General features: G+C 46.9%; 1 protein-coding gene across 5 annotated transcripts in view; it reads right to left on the bottom strand.

The window, feature by feature from the left end:
• LOC147660729 (interleukin-1 receptor type 1-like) overlaps positions 1–20,632 on the bottom strand; it is a 158,059-nt gene that overhangs the window by 54,083 nt on the left and 83,344 nt on the right. The gene's annotated exons all lie outside the window — the stretch shown is intronic.

Raw genomic sequence — 20,632 nt, forward strand, 5'->3', positions numbered from 1 at the left:
AGAAGTTGGCCCTGATAATTCAAATAGAATGGCAGAGTGATCTGTCCAAGGGAGTGGCAGCACCTCTGTGTAGGTCAGGTTGGAATAAATCCCATCAAGAGTCTGTCCTGCTATATGGGTGGAGCCTTCAACCAGCTGTTTAAGATTTCCCCTCGTGCCCCTCCCATCCCTTGTCGCAACCTCGTAGTATCAGGATCTTTGTGATCCTCGAGATAAAAATTAAAACCCCACTGTAAAAGAGTTGGAGCAGAGTCCCTCCTCTAGTAGCGCTACAATGGACTCTAAAAAAATCACCTCTGAGGCCAGGAGGGCGGTAAAGAAGGATACCCTTGAATGTATCATGGCACTCATACTAGCTGGGGACCTTAACTCACAACTAGACCCCTATTGGACAGGAACTTGCATTTCCCATTCCACCCTACTAAATCCCACAAAGCCCTTAAAAACTGCACTAAATTTAACTTGATCGATGCCTGGAGAACTCAGAATCCTACAGAAAGGGACATCACATTCTACTCTTTTCCCCGTAACTCCTACTCACGTATTGACTACATGTTAATCTCGGCAACTCTTTAAGTAAAGTAGATCAAACTACAATCGAATCAAGAGTGATCTCAAATCACACTCTCCATCATGGACACCTCCCCACCTATATCCAGCCCCTCTGGAGATTTAACGATGAAATTCTGTCCGACCAACTCAACGTACAACTTATAAGACACAATCAAAAATTTCCTTAAGGAGAATTAATCTTCAGATCTCATTCAATGGGAAGCTCTAAAGGCAACGGTAATAGGGGTGACACTCAAAATAAGGTCTAAGATAAACAGAAATGCCAACACTAAACTCAGATCTGGAAAAAGACATCATAGTCCTAGAAAAACACCACATTTCTAGTAGTGACAACAGTTTGCTTAACAAAATATAAGTCGTAAATAAAAAATATGAATACAACAAAATTGTTAGAGCAGGATTCTGGGTCAGCAATCAAAAGAGCATTAGATTATATGAATCAAACAAAGCTGGTAAAGCTCCAGGCCCCGATGGCTACAATGCTAAATTCTACAAGACATTCGCCTCTACTCACACTTTGCTACAACCAGTCAGATTACCGGTACCCTGGATTAAACCATTATAAAAGTAATACCCAAGGATGGCAAAGACCCCCACTTCCCAAAGAACTACAGACCAGTTTCACTGATAAACCTGGACTGCAAGATTTATGCCATAATACTATCCTCACACATACAACAATACATCTCCAAACTCATTCATCCCTCCCAAGTATTTATTTATTGCATTTCTAAAGCGCACTATCACCTGACAGGCATCTTGGCGCTTGTAACTCAGTCTGACCACCTCCGCAAGAACTTACTGTAGCTAGGCCCTAGTTCTTAGGAAATAACCATGTTTTTAGATTCCTTCTGAATGGCAGGAGATCACTGAATTTTCTTAGCTCAAGAGGTAAGGTGTTCCAGAGCTTTGCAGCAGCGATCCCAGATGATCTACCCCCCGCTCTGATTTTTTTTTAAAACGGGGGACTTTTATCAGTTTTGCCCCTGATGAACGCAAAGTTCGACCAGGGACGTACCATTCAATGTTACGTTGAAGTGAAATAGGACCCCTTCTGTGCAAGGCTTTAAAGACTAGGTAAAATGAGTTAAACAGAGACTTCTCAAAACAGAGACGGTCTAGCGACAACACTAGATTACTTTGTCATGCCAGAGAAAAAGTCAAACTAATAAAATTCCCTACAGTAGCGATAACTTTAGACGCAGAGAAAGCATTCAATAAAGTTTATTGGAGGTATTTACCCTTGTTCTTTGACAGATTTAACCTAGACGATAACCTTATACAGATGATCATGGCTCTTTACCACAAACCAAGCGCTAAAGTTAGATAGAGCTGGAGGCATCATCTCATCCTCACTGGATCAAAAACAAGGTAGCAGGCAATGTTGCCCCCTCTCACCTCCACTATTCCTAGTAGTGCTGGAGCCTTTTCTTCAACACCTGAGGGAGGACCAGGACATCCCTGGCATCACATTTGGCAGTACCACAATCAAATAGCTGCTTATGCGGAGATATACTGATCATCTCTGAGAACGCCGCCTCCGCCATACAGGCCTTAATGTCATCAAAGAGTTTTCCCAAGTCTCTGGTTATACTCTTAACAAGGACAAACTTGAAGTCAAACTTCTTAATAATCTAGGTAACACAGATTCTAGGGTCCTCTGGCTGGTGCGGCAACAAGGTTGTATTAAATATTTAGGACTAGAATTTACCAACGATCTAATTACCACCATACAATCTAACAAAAAATCCTTACTTGTTAAATTCAAGAGGCTTGAAGGGTGGTCCCCAAAGTTCCTATCCTGGCAGGGAAGGGCGGAGACTTTGAAAATGAAGATGGCACCATTGGTTAACTACCTTATCTGCATGTTATCCATGACTCTTTCTGAAGACTTCATAAACAAGCATTTACAATGCAATAGGTCTCGGGTTAATTAAGTTTGAGCTATTGGCATTGCTAAATATTGCAACACCAACTGCAACAAATGTCTATAAATTGTAGGCCAAGAAAATGTGTATTTATTTTTGTTGCAATGGTGTCATGCTGCGCTTTAGATGAATATGTTTAAAAGTAAAGTGCGCCATACTGCGATTGCTACAATAGTTAATTGTGGATGCGTTTACAATTGAAGTGTGCACTGATGGCTGGTGGTGTGTATGCCTGTAGAAATTGTGCATTGCTGGCTGGTGGTGTGTGCCCCTGGTGGAAGCGTGCACTGACGGCTGGTGGAGTGTGTGCCTGGTGAAAGCGTGCACCGACGACTGGTGGTGTTTGGGCCCGGTGAAAGCGTGCACTGAAGACTGATGGTTGTATGCCTAGTGAAAGTGTGCATGGACGGTGTGGTTGTATGTGTGGGTGTGGTTGTCTGTATGTGTGGTTTTGTGTGTTTGATTGTGTGTGATTGTGTGTGTGTGGTTGTGTGCTGCCTTCACACCAAAAACACACCATGGAACTGCCATTGGCACAGAGAGGCCGTGCTTCACACCAAAAACACACCATGGAACTGCCATTTTCACAGAGAGGCCGTGCTTCACACCAAAAACATACCATGGAACTGCCAATGGCACAGAGAGGCCGTGCTTCACACCAAAAAAACACCATGGAACTGCCAACTGTACAGAGAGGCCGTGCTTCACTCAAAAACACACCATGGAACTGCCAGCCGCACAGAGAGGCCGTGCTTCACACAGCACAGCCAGCCGCAGAGAGGGGTCGTGCTTGACAGCAAAAACACACCATGGCACTGCCAGCCGCAGAGAGGGGCCGTGCTTCACACCAAACACACACCGTGAAACTGCCAGCCGCAGAGAGAGGACTATGGGTGAGCCGGGCTTCTACTCCAATAAACTGCGTAATACTGCCAACAAACAGCTAGGCCAGGGGCCATGCTTCCACTAACTACTCACAGTGAAACTGCCCCTTCCAAAGAGTACCAAGCTTCACATAACTTAATCACAGTGCCAATGCCAGCTGCAAAAGAGGGCAGGGAGCAGCTGCAAAAAAGGACAGGGGGTGAGCTACTTCACACCAAATACACACTGACAGTGGCACGGCCAGCTGCAAGAAGGCCGTGCTTCACACCAAATATGCAGTGACACACTGTCAGCTGCAAGCAGAGCTTCACACCAAATACAAAACCGCACGTCTGCCATTCCAAACAGAAAGCTAAAGACCACGTTTATTTAAAAATACAACAAGCAAACCACTGGAGCAGAGTAATCCCAAACATCAACACTACTCGGACTGTTCCGAGGCACTTAAAACCCGCAAGAATCTCGGTGGAGTGGGAAGACATGTACACAAACCAACACAACAGTACTATTATTTCAGTCAACAGCACAAAGGTTCTTGTTTACAAGTAAAGATGTATTTTGCTAAATTGTAACTCGGCTACCTTAAGTAATTGAAACAGCGTGAAATTGTTATTCGGACCAAGCTTTCAACTGGTTCCAGATTCTGTTGCTCCATTTCATTACTTGCCATGTTCTAATATCTGCTAAAAGCACAATGTGACTAGCACTACAAAATTTAGTAATAGTAAACAAAACTATTTAAAGTAATCAGCAAGTGCCAATCGAAACGGAATAGGCCAGGCATGCAGTGAAAACCAGTTTTGTTCCCTCTTATACAATAGAAATACTGATTACGTTTAAAAGTTACTACCTTTATTGCACGCGTGTGAGGTGTGTGTATATATATATATATATATATATATATATATATATATATATATATATATATATAAAAAGAGTTGCGTTTATTAATTAACAAGTCAGGCTCGACTTCTGGTAAGTAACCACGTAATGCTGGAAGTTAAAAAGCACCTGAATTTATCAATAATCAGACACACCGACAGCTGCAAAGAGTAGAGAGAGTTTTAGGGCAAAACAAAGAACCCCGTTTTTTGCAGTGCCCTGGGAACTCTAAGACTCTGGCAGAAGGGCTACCAAATCACTCCAAATACAAGGCTATTTGTGCACCAAGGCGTGTGGGACAGCGTGGCTTGAACAGAGCACTGCATGGAATGGTACTGGAGAGGGTGCAGCGCGACAGGTGGGCATGGGGGCAGACCGATAGGTCGGGATGGGATGCAACATGAGAGTAGTATTGCGAAGGGTAGCATAGCACGGGATAGAACACACCATGCCAGTAGCAGAGAATCTGCACAGCATACACATGTGTAGCTTATCAGGGGGCACCGCGAGGAGCAGTGCCCAGTATCGTTCAGAACAGTGAAGTTCAGGGCGTGCTGCAGGATGACGGGTACGTGGGGTCTCGCATGCCACAGGGTGCTGGGAGGCTGCGGGATACCAGGGGTGCTGCAACGATAACGCACGGCAGGAGATGCAGCGAGGCAGTGTTCATAAGTCATGTGGAGTTATTGAGGAGGCTGGTTGTTTGGCAAGGGTTGTCTTGCGGCAGTGCCACGGACACGCAGACAGAGCTCCCTTGGTACTTACATGCTAACATCCCAGGAAGGCAGCGGGGCGGGCAGCTTGGCAACACCCAGGCGGCTGCAGTCCAGCAGGTCCCCCAGAGCAATGATGAAACCGAAAGCAACAGGTCTCAGAAGCTGAGACAGCCGTCAATGCTGCACGCGCGCGCGCCATGGCAAAACATATGCTTCCAATGATCGCGCCCGTGTGTGGGCGCCATAATTGAAAGCATATGCCAAAAATGCGCGTAATAAACATCAATAGGCCAGGGGCGGAGCTACGCGCCCGCCTTTGTCCTATTGGTCTCTACTTTACAGAACAGCAAGCAGTGAATGACCAATAGCAGACCGTAAATGGAAATTCACACGCACGAGCGTGTGGAATTTCCAGGTCCGTTTCGAAAACCCTGCCCAAGGGACTCTGGCTGCGCGGACACTGCTGCGCAGTGTACGCTAGGCAGAGACCTAAAAAGATAGAGAACATTTTCAATAACTTTGTCTGGCAGGGTGAGAAGCCAATAATCTCACTTAAAAAGCTAAGAATGGCCAAAAATAATGGGGGCCTAAGTCTACCCATTTTTAGAAATGACCAAACAGCTTACCTCTGTAAACAAGGAACAAACTGGTTTTTCAAGAACCCAGAATATATAAACCATCATGGGTAGACGTGGATAAATCGCTCATAAATAATATCCCCCTTGCAGCCCTTCTGCCAATGCACTCCTCTCACACTCCAAATACATCATACAGAACACAAAAAATGAAGTCTTACATTCAGACGTCAAATCTCAAGTTAAGATACAGATACATAACTCTAATCTGGTCTCCTTATGGAAAGTCCCCAAACTCAAGATTGACGGTTTCTCAATATCCTGGCCAAACTGGTCAGATAAGGGCATCAACCTTATCAAATATATCTTTGAAGGGATTTACCTCAACCTTTCTCCATAGTACAGAGAAGATTAAGTTTAGACAACCTAGACTTTTACAAATTATTAAAATTGGGAGTACAGAGCACAAATGCTCATTCTCTGAACTTTCTCTATCAAACCTTATTAGTTCTCCTATCCAATGCAAGACACATTGTATCCAGAATTTACAAACTCCTCCAGCCTAATCTTGTATTGAGCCTCTCCCAAAATGAGCTAAAATGGGAAATGGAGCTGAACTCAAGTAATATTACGGTTGATTGGGGAACTATAAACAAAACCCCTTTCATGAATAACATTTTACTAGCGCTTGCTCAAACAAAATACATGATTATGATTATCAAGAACATATTGGACCCCTTCTAGACTCTGCAAGACCGGTCTTATCCAAAATCCCAACTGCTGGAACTGTGACCGACATGAAGTTAACTTAGCTCATATGCTATTCTATTGCCCCATCCTGCAAACTTACTGAGATGAGATCTTCAATTGTATTAAGTGCATCTTCAAGATTATTCCCACTAGAGAATTTGTGTATATCATTTTAGGCTCCCTAGACCCCTCAAATAACAAGCATTTGCAATGCAAATCGATCTCACCTTTGGTACCTTATAAGTATTGACAAAGCGGACTTTCTATGCAACGTGATATGCTGCTTTCACTGACAGACATAAATATATTCTCACAATGGATGGTGATATATTACGACTGTGCTGATTATGCACAGGGGCGGCACAAACACAGATCAGGAGCTGTACAGGTGTCATAATTCGGATGTGCTGGTAATGCCAAAGCTGCACAGGCACAGCTCATGAGCTGTACAGGTGATGTTCTGCAGTTGTGCTGGTAATGGAGAGGGGCTGCATATCTCAGGAGTTGTACATGTGATATAATATGGATGTGCTGGTTACGCAGAGGGCCTGCACAGACACAGCTCAGGAGCTGTACAGGTAATGTTCTGCGGCTGTGCTGATAATATGCAGAGGGTTGCAAAGACAGCTCAGGAGCTGTGCAGGTGATGTTCTGCAGTTGTGCTGGTAATTCAGAGGGCGATTTACAAAAAGGGGTTGGTGATGAACTGCTGAAATGCCAGAAACCGGCCCCCGGTAGCTTGTTTCCTTCCCAGTGTAAGAATTGGCTTTTGTAGTTTGGTTTGCCCTGTTCCCATCATGCACTGGGACAGGAACAGACTAATTTGCATACAGCCAGGTTCTGAAACTGGGATGGTGCAGTGAGCTAAAAAACGGTGTTGGATCTAGCCCTGATCTCTTGACTGGGTGAGAGTATTCTGTTTAATTCAGAGACTCTGTCCCTCACCACCCCTTTTTGTAAATATTTTTGTCCACCCTAAGCGTGGAAGGGTATACTCAGATGTGAGTCCCTTGCTCATTGCACCATCAGGATTCAAGCAAGCCGGGCCGAAGAGGCTGAAATGCCAGAAACCGGTCCCCGGTAGCTTGTTTCCTTCCCAGTGTAAGAATTGGCTTTTGTAGTTTGGTTTGCCCTGTTCCCATCATGCACTGGGACAGGAACAGACTAATTTGCATACAGCCAGGTTCTGAAACTGGGATGGTGCAGTGAGCTAAAAAACGGTGTTGGATCTAGCCCTGATCTCTTGACTGGGTGAGAGTATTCTGTTTAATTCAGAGACTCTGTCCCTCACCACCCCTTTTTGTAAATATTTTTGTCCACCCTAAGCGTGGAAGGGTATACTCAGATGTGAGTCCCTTGCTCATTGCACCATCAGGATTCAAGCAAGCCGGGCCGAAGAGGCTGAAATGCCAGAAACCGGTCCCCGGTAGCTTGTTTCCTTCCCAGTGTAAGAATTGGCTTTTGTAGTTTGGTTTGCCCTGTTCCCATCATGCACTGGGACAGGAACAGACTAATTTGCATACAGCCAGGTTCTGAAACTGGGATGGTGCAGTGAGCTAAAAAACGGTGTTGGATCTAGCCCTGATCTCTTGACTGGGTGAGAGTATTCTGTTTAATTCAGAGACTCTGTCCCTCACCACCCGTTTTTGTAAATATTTTTGTCCACCCTAAGCGTGGAAGGGTATACTCAGATGTGAGTCCCTTGCTCATTGCACCATCAGGATTCAAGCAAGCCGGGCCGAAGAGGCTGAAATGCCAGAAACCGGTCCCCGGTAGCTTGTTTCCTTCCCAGTGTAAGAATTGGCTTTTGTAGTTTGGTTTGCCCTGTTCCCATCATGCACTGGGACAGGAACAGACTAATTTGCATACAGCCAGGTTCTGAAACTGGGATGGTGCAGTGAGCTAAAAAACGGTGTTGGATCTAGCCCTGATCTCTTGACTGGGTGAGAGTATTCTGTTTAATTCAGAGACTCTGTCCCTCACCACCCCTTTTTGTAAATATTTTTGTCCACCCTAAGCGTGGAAGGGTATACTCAGATGTGAGTCCCTTGCTCATTGCACCATCAGGATTCAAGCAAGCCGGGCCGAAGAGGCTGAAATGCCAGAAACCGGTCCCCGGTAGCTTGTTTCCTTCCCAGTGTAAGAATTGGCTTTTGTAGTTTGGTTTGCCCTGTTCCCATCATGCACTGGGACAGGAACAGACTAATTTGCATACAGCCAGGTTCTGAAACTGGGATGGTGCAGTGAGCTAAAAAACGGTGTTGGATCTAGCCCTGATCTCTTGACTGGGTGAGAGTATTCTGTTTAATTCAGAGACTCTGTCCCTCACCACCCCTTTTTGTAAATATTTTTGTCCACCCTAAGCGTGGAAGGGTATACTCAGATGTGAGTCCCTTGCTCATTGCACCATCAGGATTCAAGCAAGCCGGGCCGAAGAGGCTGAAATGCCAGAAACCGGTCCCCGGTAGCTTGTTTCCTTCCCAGTGTAAGAATTGGCTTTTGTAGTTTGGTTTGCCCTGTTCCCATCATGCACTGGGACAGGAACAGACTAATTTGCACACAGCCAGGTTCTGAAACTGGGATGGTGCAGTGAGCTAAAAAACGGTGTTGGATCTAGCCCTGATCTCTTGACTGGGTGAGAGTATTCTGTTTAATTCAGAGACTCTGTCCCTCACCACCCCTTTTTGTAAATATTTTTGTCCACCCTAAGCGTGGAAGGGTATACTCAGATGTGAGTCCCTTGCTCATTGCACCATCAGGATTCAAGCAAGCCGGGCCGAAGAGGCTGAAATGCCAGAAACCGGTCCCCGGTAGCTTGTTTCCTTCCCAGTGTAAGAATTGGCTTTTGTAGTTTGGTTTGCCCTGTTCCCATCATGCACTGGGACAGGAACAGACTAATTTGCATACAGCCAGGTTCTGAAACTGGGATGGTGCAGTGAGCTAAAAAACGGTGTTGGATCTAGCCCTGATCTCTTGACTGGGTGAGAGTATTCTGTTTAATTCAGAGACTCTGTCCCTCACCACCCCTTTTTGTAAATATTTTTGTCCACCCTAAGCGTGGAAGGGTATACTCAGATGTGAGTCCCTTGCTCATTGCACCATCAGGATTCAAGCAAGCCGGGCCGAAGAGGCTGAAATGCCAGAAACCGGTCCCCGGTAGCTTGTTTCCTTCCCAGTGTAAGAATTGGCTTTTGTAGTTTGGTTTGCCCTGTTCCCATCATGCACTGGGACAGGAACAGACTAATTTGCATACAGCCAGGTTCTGAAACTGGGATGGTGCAGTGAGCTAAAAAACGGTGTTGGATCTAGCCCTGATCTCTTGACTGGGTGAGAGTATTCTGTTTAATTCAGAGACTCTGTCCCTCACCACCCCTTTTTGTAAATATTTTTGTCCACCCTAAGCGTGGAAGGGTATACTCAGATGTGAGTCCCTTGCTCATTGCACCATCAGGATTCAAGCAAGCCGGGCCGAAGAGGCTGAAATGCCAGAAACCGGTCCCCGGTAGCTTGTTTCCTTCCCAGTGTAAGAATTGGCTTTTGTAGTTTGGTTTGCCCTGTTCCCATCATGCACTGGGACAGGAACAGACTAATTTGCATACAGCCAGGTTCTGAAACTGGGATGGTGCAGTGAGCTAAAAAACGGTGTTGGATCTAGCCCTGATCTCTTGACTGGGTGAGAGTATTCTGTTTAATTCAGAGACTCTGTCCCTCACCACCCCTTTTTGTAAATATTTTTGTCCACCCTAAGCGTGGAAGGGTATACTCAGATGTGAGTCCCTTGCTCATTGCACCATCAGGATTCAAGCAAGCCGGGCCGAAGAGGCTGAAATGCCAGAAACCGGTCCCCGGTAGCTTGTTTCCTTCCCAGTGTAAGAATTGGCTTTTGTAGTTTGGTTTGCCCTGTTCCCATCATGCACTGGGACAGGAACAGACTAATTTGCATACAGCCAGGTTCTGAAACTGGGATGGTGCAGTGAGCTAAAAAACGGTGTTGGATCTAGCCCTGATCTCTTGACTGGGTGAGAGTATTCTGTTTAATTCAGAGACTCTGTCCCTCACCACCCCTTTTTGTAAATATTTTTGTCCACCCTAAGCGTGGAAGGGTATACTCAGATGTGAGTCCCTTGCTCATTGCACCATCAGGATTCAAGCAAGCCGGGCCGAAGAGGCTGAAATGCCAGAAACCGGTCCCCGGTAGCTTGTTTCCTTCCCAGTGTAAGAATTGGCTTTTGTAGTTTGGTTTGCCCTGTTCCCATCATGCACTGGGACAGGAACAGACTAATTTGCACACAGCCAGGTTCTGAAACTGGGATGGTGCAGTGAGCTAAAAAACGGTGTTGGATCTAGCCCTGATCTCTTGACTGGGTGAGAGTATTCTGTTTAATTCAGAGACTCTGTCCCTCACCACCCCTTTTTGTAAATATTTTTGTCCACCCTAAGCGTGGAAGGGTATACTCAGATGTGAGTCCCTTGCTCATTGCACCATCAGGATTCAAGCAAGCCGGGCCGAAGAGGCTGAAATGCCAGAAACCGGTCCCCGGTAGCTTGTTTCCTTCCCAGTGTAAGAATTGGCTTTTGTAGTTTGGTTTGCCCTGTTCCCATCATGCACTGGGACAGGAACAGACTAATTTGCATACAGCCAGGTTCTGAAACTGGGATGGTGCAGTGAGCTAAAAAACGGTGTTGGATCTAGCCCTGATCTCTTGACTGGGTGAGAGTATTCTGTTTAATTCAGAGACTCTGTCCCTCACCACCCCTTTTTGTAAATATTTTTGTCCACCCTAAGCGTGGAAGGGTATACTCAGATGTGAGTCCCTTGCTCATTGCACCATCAGGATTCAAGCAAGCCGGGCCGAAGAGGCTGAAATGCCAGAAACCGGTCCCCGGTAGCTTGTGTCCTTCCCAGTGTAAGAATTGGCTTTTGTAGTTTGGTTTGCCCTGTTCCCATCATGCACTGGGACAGGAACAGACTAATTTGCATACAGCCAGGTTCTGAAACTGGGATGGTGCAGTGAGCTAAAAAACGGTGTTGGATCTAGCCCTGATCTCTTGACTGGGTGAGAGTATTCTGTTTAATTCAGAGACTCTGTCCCTCACCACCCCTTTTTGTAAATATTTTTGTCCACCCTAAGCGTGGAAGGGTATACTCAGATGTGAGTCCCTTGCTCATTGCACCATCAGGATTCAAGCAAGCCGGGCCGAAGAGGCTGAAATGCCAGAAACCGGTCCCCGGTAGCTTGTTTCCTTCCCAGTGTAAGAATTGGCTTTTGTAGTTTGGTTTGCCCTGTTCCCATCATGCACTGGGACAGGAACAGACTAATTTGCATACAGCCAGGTTCTGAAACTGGGATGGTGCAGTGAGCTAAAAAACGGTGTTGGATCTAGCCCTGATCTCTTGACTGGGTGAGAGTATTCTGTTTAATTCAGAGACTCTGTCCCTCACCACCCCTTTTTGTAAATATTTTTGTCCACCCTAAGCGTGGAAGGGTATACTCAGATGTGAGTCCCTTGCTCATTGCACCATCAGGATTCAAGCAAGCCGGGCCGAAGAGGCTGAAATGCCAGAAACCGGTCCCCGGTAGCTTGTTTCCTTCCCAGTGTAAGAATTGGCTTTTGTAGTTTGGTTTGCCCTGTTCCCATCATGCACTGGGACAGGAACAGACTAATTTGCATACAGCCAGGTTCTGAAACTGGGATGGTGCAGTGAGCTAAAAAACGGTGTTGGATCTAGCCCTGATCTCTTGACTGGGTGAGAGTATTCTGTTTAATTCAGAGACTCTGTCCCTCACCACCCCTTTTTGTAAATATTTTTGTCCACCCTAAGCGTGGAAGGGTATACTCAGATGTGAGTCCCTTGCTCATTGCACCATCAGGATTCAAGCAAGCCGGGCCGAAGAGGCTGAAATGCCAGAAACCGGTCCCCGGTAGCTTGTTTCCTTCCCAGTGTAAGAATTGGCTTTTGTAGTTTGGTTTGCCCTGTTCCCATCATGCACTGGGACAGGAACAGACTAATTTGCATACAGCCAGGTTCTGAAACTGGGATGGTGCAGTGAGCTAAAAAACGGTGTTGGATCTAGCCCTGATCTCTTGACTGGGTGAGAGTATTCTGTTTAATTCAGAGACTCTGTCCCTCACCACCCCTTTTTGTAAATATTTTTGTCCACCCTAAGCGTGGAAGGGTATACTCAGATGTGAGTCCCTTGCTCATTGCACCATCAGGATTCAAGCAAGCCGGGCCGAAGAGGCTGAAATGCCAGAAACCGGTCCCCGGTAGCTTGTTTCCTTCCCAGTGTAAGAATTGGCTTTTGTAGTTTGGTTTGCCCTGTTCCCATCATGCACTGGGACAGGAACAGACTAATTTGCATACAGCCAGGTTCTGAAACTGGGATGGTGCAGTGAGCTAAAAAACGGTGTTGGATCTAGCCCTGATCTCTTGACTGGGTGAGAGTATTCTGTTTAATTCAGAGACTCTGTCCCTCACCACCCCTTTTTGTAAATATTTTTGTCCACCCTAAGCGTGGAAGGGTATACTCAGATGTGAGTCCCTTGCTCATTGCACCATCAGGATTCAAGCAAGCCGGGCCGAAGAGGCTGAAATGCCAGAAACCGGTCCCCGGTAGCTTGTTTCCTTCCCAGTGTAAGAATTGGCTTTTGTAGTTTGGTTTGCCCTGTTCCCATCATGCACTGGGACAGGAACAGACTAATTTGCATACAGCCAGGTTCTGAAACTGGGATGGTGCAGTGAGCTAAAAAACGGTGTTGGATCTAGCCCTGATCTCTTGACTGGGTGAGAGCATTCTGTTTAATTCAGAGACTCTGTCCCTCACCACCCCTTTTTGTAAATATTTTTGTCCACCCTAAGCGTGGAAGGGTATACTCAGATGTGAGTCCCTTGCTCATTGCACCATCAGGATTCAAGCAAGCCGGGCCGAAGAGGCTGAAATGCCAGAAACCGGTCCCCGGTAGCTTGTTTCCTTCCCAGTGTAAGAATTGGCTTTTGTAGTTTGGTTTGCCCTGTTCCCATCATGCACTGGGACAGGAACAGACTAATTTGCATACAGCCAGGTTCTGAAACTGGGATGGTGCAGTGAGCTAAAAAACGGTGTTGGATCTAGCCCTGATCTCTTGACTGGGTGAGAGTATTCTGTTTAATTCAGAGACTCTGTCCCTCACCACCCCTTTTTGTAAATATTTTTGTCCACCCTAAGCGTGGAAGGGTATACTCAGATGTGAGTCCCTTGCTCATTGCACCATCAGGATTCAAGCAAGCCGGGCCGAAGAGGCTGAAATGCCAGAAACCGGTCCCCGGTAGCTTGTTTCCTTCCCAGTGTAAGAATTGGCTTTTGTAGTTTGGTTTGCCCTGTTCCCATCATGCACTGGGACAGGAACAGACTAATTTGCACACAGCCAGGTTCTGAAACTGGGATGGTGCAGTGAGCTAAAAAACGGTGTTGGATCTAGCCCTGATCTCTTGACTGGGTGAGAGTATTCTGTTTAATTCAGAGACTCTGTCCCTCACCACCCCTTTTTGTAAATATTTTTGTCCACCCTAAGCGTGGAAGGGTATACTCAGATGTGAGTCCCTTGCTCATTGCACCATCAGGATTCAAGCAAGCCGGGCCGAAGAGGCTGAAATGCCAGAAACCGGTCCCCGGTAGCTTGTTTCCTTCCCAGTGTAAGAATTGGCTTTTGTAGTTTGGTTTGCCCTGTTCCCATCATGCACTGGGACAGGAACAGACTAATTTGCATACAGCCAGGTTCTGAAACTGGGATGGTGCAGTGAGCTAAAAAACGGTGTTGGATCTAGCCCTGATCTCTTGACTGGGTGAGAGTATTCTGTTTAATTCAGAGACTCTGTCCCTCACCACCCCTTTTTGTAAATATTTTTGTCCACCCTAAGCGTGGAAGGGTATACTCAGATGTGAGTCCCTTGCTCATTGCACCATCAGGATTCAAGCAAGCCGGGCCGAAGAGGCTGAAATGCCAGAAACCGGTCCCCGGTAGCTTGTGTCCTTCCCAGTGTAAGAATTGGCTTTTGTAGTTTGGTTTGCCCTGTTCCCATCATGCACTGGGACAGGAACAGACTAATTTGCATACAGCCAGGTTCTGAAACTGGGATGGTGCAGTGAGCTAAAAAACGGTGTTGGATCTAGCCCTGATCTCTTGACTGGGTGAGAGTATTCTGTTTAATTCAGAGACTCTGTCCCTCACCACCCCTTTTTGTAAATATTTTTGTCCACCCTAAGCGTGGAAGGGTATACTCAGATGTGAGTCCCTTGCTCATTGCACCATCAGGATTCAAGCAAGCCGGGCCGAAGAGGCTGAAATGCCAGAAACCGGTCCCCGGTAGCTTGTTTCCTTCCCAGTGTAAGAATTGGCTTTTGTAGTTTGGTTTGCCCTGTTCCCATCATGCACTGGGACAGGAACAGACTAATTTGCATACAGCCAGGTTCTGAAACTGGGATGGTGCAGTGAGCTAAAAAACGGTGTTGGATCTAGCCCTGATCTCTTGACTGGGTGAGAGTATTCTGTTTAATTCAGAGACTCTGTCCCTCACCACCCCTTTTTGTAAATATTTTTGTCCACCCTAAGCGTGGAAGGGTATACTCAGATGTGAGTCCCTTGCTCATTGCACCATCAGGATTCAAGCAAGCCGGGCCGAAGAGGCTGAAATGCCAGAAACCGGTCCCCGGTAGCTTGTTTCCTTCCCAGTGTAAGAATTGGCTTTTGTAGTTTGGTTTGCCCTGTTCCCATCATGCACTGGGACAGGAACAGACTAATTTGCATACAGCCAGGTTCTGAAACTGGGATGGTGCAGTGAGCTAAAAAACGGTGTTGGATCTAGCCCTGATCTCTTGACTGGGTGAGAGTATTCTGTTTAATTCAGAGACTCTGTCCCTCACCACCCCTTTTTGTAAATATTTTTGTCCACCCTAAGCGTGGAAGGGTATACTCAGATGTGAGTCCCTTGCTCATTGCACCATCAGGATTCAAGCAAGCCGGGCCGAAGAGGCTGAAATGCCAGAAACCGGTCCCCGGTAGCTTGTTTCCTTCCCAGTGTAAGAATTGGCTTTTGTAGTTTGGTTTGCCCTGTTCCCATCATGCACTGGGACAGGAACAGACTAATTTGCATACAGCCAGGTTCTGAAACTGGGATGGTGCAGTGAGCTAAAAAACGGTGTTGGATCTAGCCCTGATCTCTTGACTGGGTGAGAGTATTCTGTTTAATTCAGAGACTCTGTCCCTCACCACCCCTTTTTGTAAATATTTTTGTCCACCCTAAGCGTGGAAGGGTATACTCAGATGTGAGTCCCTTGCTCATTGCACCATCAGGATTCAAGCAAGCCGGGCCGAAGAGGCTGAAATGCCAGAAACCGGTCCCCGGTAGCTTGTTTCCTTCCCAGTGTAAGAATTGGCTTTTGTAGTTTGGTTTGCCCTGTTCCCATCATGCACTGGGACAGGAACAGACTAATTTGCATACAGCCAGGTTCTGAAACTGGGATGGTGCAGTGAGCTAAAAAACGGTGTTGGATCTAGCCCTGATCTCTTGACTGGGTGAGAGTATTCTGTTTAATTCAGAGACTCTGTCCCTCACCACCCCTTTTTGTAAATATTTTTGTCCACCCTAAGCGTGGAAGGGTATACTCAGATGTGAGTCCCTTGCTCATTGCACCATCAGGATTCAAGCAAGCCGGGCCGAAGAGGCTGAAATGCCAGAAACCGGTCCCCGGTAGCTTGTTTCCTTCCCAGTGTAAGAATTGGCTTTTGTAGTTTGGTTTGCCCTGTTCCCATCATGCACTGGGACAGGAACAGACTAATTTGCATACAGCCAGGTTCTGAAACTGGGATGGTGCAGTGAGCTAAAAAACAGTGTTGGATCTAGCCCTGATCTCTTGACTGGGTGAGAGTATTCTGTTTAATTCAGAGACTCTGTCCCTCACCACCCCTTTTTGTAAATATTTTTGTCCACCCTAAGCGTGGAAGGGTATACTCAGATGTGAGTCCCTTGCTCATTGCACCATCAGGATTCAAGCAAGCCGGGCCGAAGAGGCTGAAATGCCAGAAACCGGTCCCCGGTAGCTTGTTTCCTTCCCAGTGTAAGAATTGGCTTTTGTAGTTTGGTTTGCCCTGTTCCCATCATGCACTGGGACAGGAACAGACTAATTTGCATACAGCCAGGTTCTGAAACTGGGATGGTGCAGTGAGCTAAAAAACGGTGTTGGATCTAGCCCTGATCTCTTGACTGGGTGAGAGTATTCTGTTTAATTCAGAGACTCTGTCCCTCACCACCCCTTTTTGTAAATATTTTTGTCCACCCTAAGCGTGGAAGGGTATACTCAGATGTGAGTCCCTTGCTCATTGCACCATCAGGATTCAAGCAAGCCGGGCCGAAGAGGCTGAAATGCCAGAAACCGGTCCCCGGTAGCTTGTTTCCTTCCCAGTGTAAGAATTGGCTTTTGTAGTTTGGTTTGCCCTGTTCCCATCATGCACTGGGACAGGAACAGACTAATTTGCATACAGCCAGGTTCTGAAACTGGGATGGTGCAGTGAGCTAAAAAACGGTGTTGGATCTAGCCCTGATCTCTTGACTGGGTGAGAGTATTCTGTTTAATTCAGAGACTCTGTCCCTCACCACCCCCTTTTGGTAATTCAGAGGGCTGCACAGGCACAGCTCAGGAGCTGTGCAAGTAATGTTTTGCAGTTGTGCTGGTAAAACAGCTCTTCCATGCACGTTAGTAAATGACGTTGCACAGTTGTGGCATGCTGTTGACTGCCAGAAGTGCTCACTTTTTTTACTTCAATTAATTTGCATATTTCAAATGCAAATACGGGTGCTTGCAGTTCTCATTTACAGAATTTAGAAACTGCAGAATGGGAACGTTTGCAAAAAAATGACCACATGAGCTTAAGACGCCCCATAAAAATCCACAGACATTTAACACCTTCGGTGCCCATGACGAGCTCAGCTCGTCATGATGCAGAGTGGCGCTGAGCTCGTCATGACCGCCGCTGCGCTCCCACGCGGGGATAATTCCCCAGCTGAGCGTTCTACGAAAACGGGCGTGGTCATGACTAGCTCAGCTCGTCATGAGCACAGCGCCACCGTGCAGCGCGACGAGCTTGTCACAAGCACAAAGGCGCGGCACGCGCCCTCCCCCCCCCTCCCCCAACATCGCGGAGGAATTAGCCCCGTGGCGAAGGGGTTAATGTGCATGACAGGTCTGACAACTGCAGCTCACACAAAATGTACATAGAGCCTGGAAGGCCAATCCGTGGGACTAAGCCATTAGAGTGGCCATCTCACTGTAGGTCCTAGTCCTAAGCTTTTATTTGATGGCACAATGTATTCTGGGCGGTGTAGTCACCGGAGCTCCCATTAACCCCACCGGGTGTGAAAAGGAAGTGTCCTGGACATGTGGAGTGTTATGGCTCTACATCAAACACACCTTTACTACCACATGTGAGGGACCGGAAGAGAGAAACCAATTCAGGCCAGCCTCCTGCTTCCATAGACGGGACCTCTCTCAGGAGAGGCACAAATTACCAATACTGAAGGTAACTTTATAAGCATCTCCGCCCAGGGACACTAATACATAAACTTTGACAGGCACTCGATTCTAGGCGCTCTGTGCAAACCAGCATCATCCAGCCAGACCAAGGAAGGGGTGATGCGCCAGATTTGTCCATTATTTTCTTTTCGACTGCCGAGTCTCATCTGGTTGGATACAAAAAACACATGCATCTGATCACACACTGCTACTCACCCAAACACACTCTCAGGGCAACACAGAGACCTAAACATGCTCACCATCACTGACTTAGTGACACTCCGGCAGAGTTTAAGGGCCAAGAATGGGACAGGTTTTTGCACACTGGTACTCAAGACTCGAGCTATACTCAGGTGTTCCTAACACTCCAATGGAGGCAAGGGTACATTAATGCAGCTAGCATCCAACACAGGCATAAGTGTCCACACACCGCCAGTGAGAACATTCATTACATGATTTATGACGTCATTGTCAACATCAATGCTTGAACAATAACTTGCGTCACCTTCTTCTGAAGCATATGATATCACATAGGACATCACTGTTATATTGTTGTAAATATTTTCTATATCTTTATATAAAATGATACATTATTGTTCACTTCTAGATTTTATGCAGAGTCAATATTGGTGAGCAGTTGTTTTACATGTGCTGCTGTGTGCTTAAGGCAGGCAAGTGAACTGAAGCAGCGGGACACGAGTAGCTTTGCAAACGATCGCACGGTTGTCAAGTGTGGATTAGAAGTTTTCAGACACACAAAATGGTCACTAAACCACACACACCTATGTTGTCCAGGAAGCGCGTATGGCGTCCCTTGACCTACAGCCCACTCATCATTAGGTGGGCGCCGCCCTTTTTTCTCACCTGTAAGAAGTTAGCACCACCTTGTTAACCAGCACGATGAGGAAGGAACAGAGTCCATACAACAGGGCAGAGGGGCACTGCGCCAGGTGGGAGTGCGCCGGAGGGGACTCAGCTTCGGCAGACATGATCTTCGCCGTCCGGGCTCTGCTTAATTAGTTATTGTTAGAGGAGCAGCAGCTTTCGCTTCCATCGTTACGAACGCACAGCTCTAGTTACAAATATAGTGCAGGAGTGACGGCTCTGCGTGCAGATGTCTACTATCAGTGTAGTGGGGTCAGTTTCTTGGGTGGGACGGAGTAAATAAGACATTTGGGGGAATTGAGACTTTTAGGCACTTATGGCAACGTAAGAGCACACCTGCTGAAGAAATACTTTTGTAGCCAGGAGGTACAAGCAGGTGTTACACCATCGTCTTAAAACGCTGCATGTGTTGGCAAGTAAGAATAGTCACACAAGTAGTAGTTTGCTAGGCCAAGCCTTTTAGATAGTCGCCAGCCGGAATAGGCACACGTGCATGATTCGAATAGTCAATATAAGGAATTGAATGCTGTGCATTGAGAGGGATAGAGAAAATGTAACATGGTGCAAGAGTCTCGGAATCGAAAATGTGTGCAGAGACTTCGCTTCCCTATAATGACGCAATACAAAACACGCTGGTTAGCGTGGAAGGACTGGGGACAATGCAAGCCAGACGGCTGTGTCTTCCGAAAGCGAAACAGCAGCTGGTTGTTAATTAACCTACAGGAGCAGTGTGCTCGTCCTACACAGTGCAGAATGGGGCCAAGTCCCATAAAATAGGCCATGGTCAGATGGATCAAACCACCAGTCTATCTTTACGCTAACTAGCGAACATCGGGAACTGGCTTCTTGGGTACACTTACCGGTCGCAATATATACATACACACAGATAGTGATTTGGACGCAGTAACAAGACATTATTAATGGGCGGTATAGGAACAATGCTTAGTATGGAGAGATCCCTGGCCTATCCGACAACCCTTCAATGGCACTGGGGGTTCCTTCTGCCGCGCCCCATGGTAGAGTAGACTAAAGTGGAGTCGTACAACCTAGACAGGATCCCTTAATCAAGGAAGTACTGATACTGACCTGTTGGGGCTGCTGCCAGCTGCTCCTTTGATGCGGCACCCTGGCCACGTGGTTATTCAGCAACACGCTCAGCACAACGTGTCCGCAAGCAGCGCCCAAGGTAGCCCCGTTCTTGCCCTGCTGCACGTTCTCTTAATTCTAGTCTCGCATTTCTGAGGCCATTTGCGTGAACATGGTGCTGCAGGCGCAGCTCTTGGGCAGCGAATGCAGAGAGAATAGAGTTAAAGGGGCAATGGGAAAGTAACAACATGCAGATCTCACACACCACCAGGTCGTAGAAAAGGAAGTGTAGGTTTTGGAGGGTCAGGTGCTGTGCATAACTGTAGTGCAGAGTAACCAACCCTCGGAGCAGTGCGAGCCTTGGATGGGCACGGTGCAGGGCTCCCCTGCAGCCGGCTCGCTTATTTCGGTGTGCTGCTCAAAGCTTGCGTCCGGGGTCTATGCACGCAAACTCTTCCGGCTTGGATCGCTACTGCTACTATGCTGCTACCGACATTGACCCTTCTCACAGCAGCGCTTCCGCTTCTGGGTAATGGAGCCCTGTGAGTTACGAGAAAAACTAGAGACTGGACAGGTCAGGCAAAATAGAGTGGGGATTCACTCAGACAATCACAGGAGAAAACAAGAATTTACAAATGCATTAGGACTCGTATTGACGCGAGACCTATTGCAGTTTAAACAGAAGTGCGGGCATGAAAGAAGGCATGAACGGGAGGGGTGGGGAGGTGGTTGTGGTCCAAGAAGTTACGGACTGCTGGAGTGGATGGGGAAAGGCAGGGAAACAAAACGGATTTTTAATTAAA

This window comes from Lissotriton vulgaris, unplaced genomic scaffold (assembly GCF_964263255.1).
Source record: "Lissotriton vulgaris unplaced genomic scaffold, aLisVul1.2 SCAFFOLD_467, whole genome shotgun sequence".
Taxonomy (NCBI): domain Eukaryota; kingdom Metazoa; phylum Chordata; class Amphibia; order Caudata; family Salamandridae; genus Lissotriton; species Lissotriton vulgaris.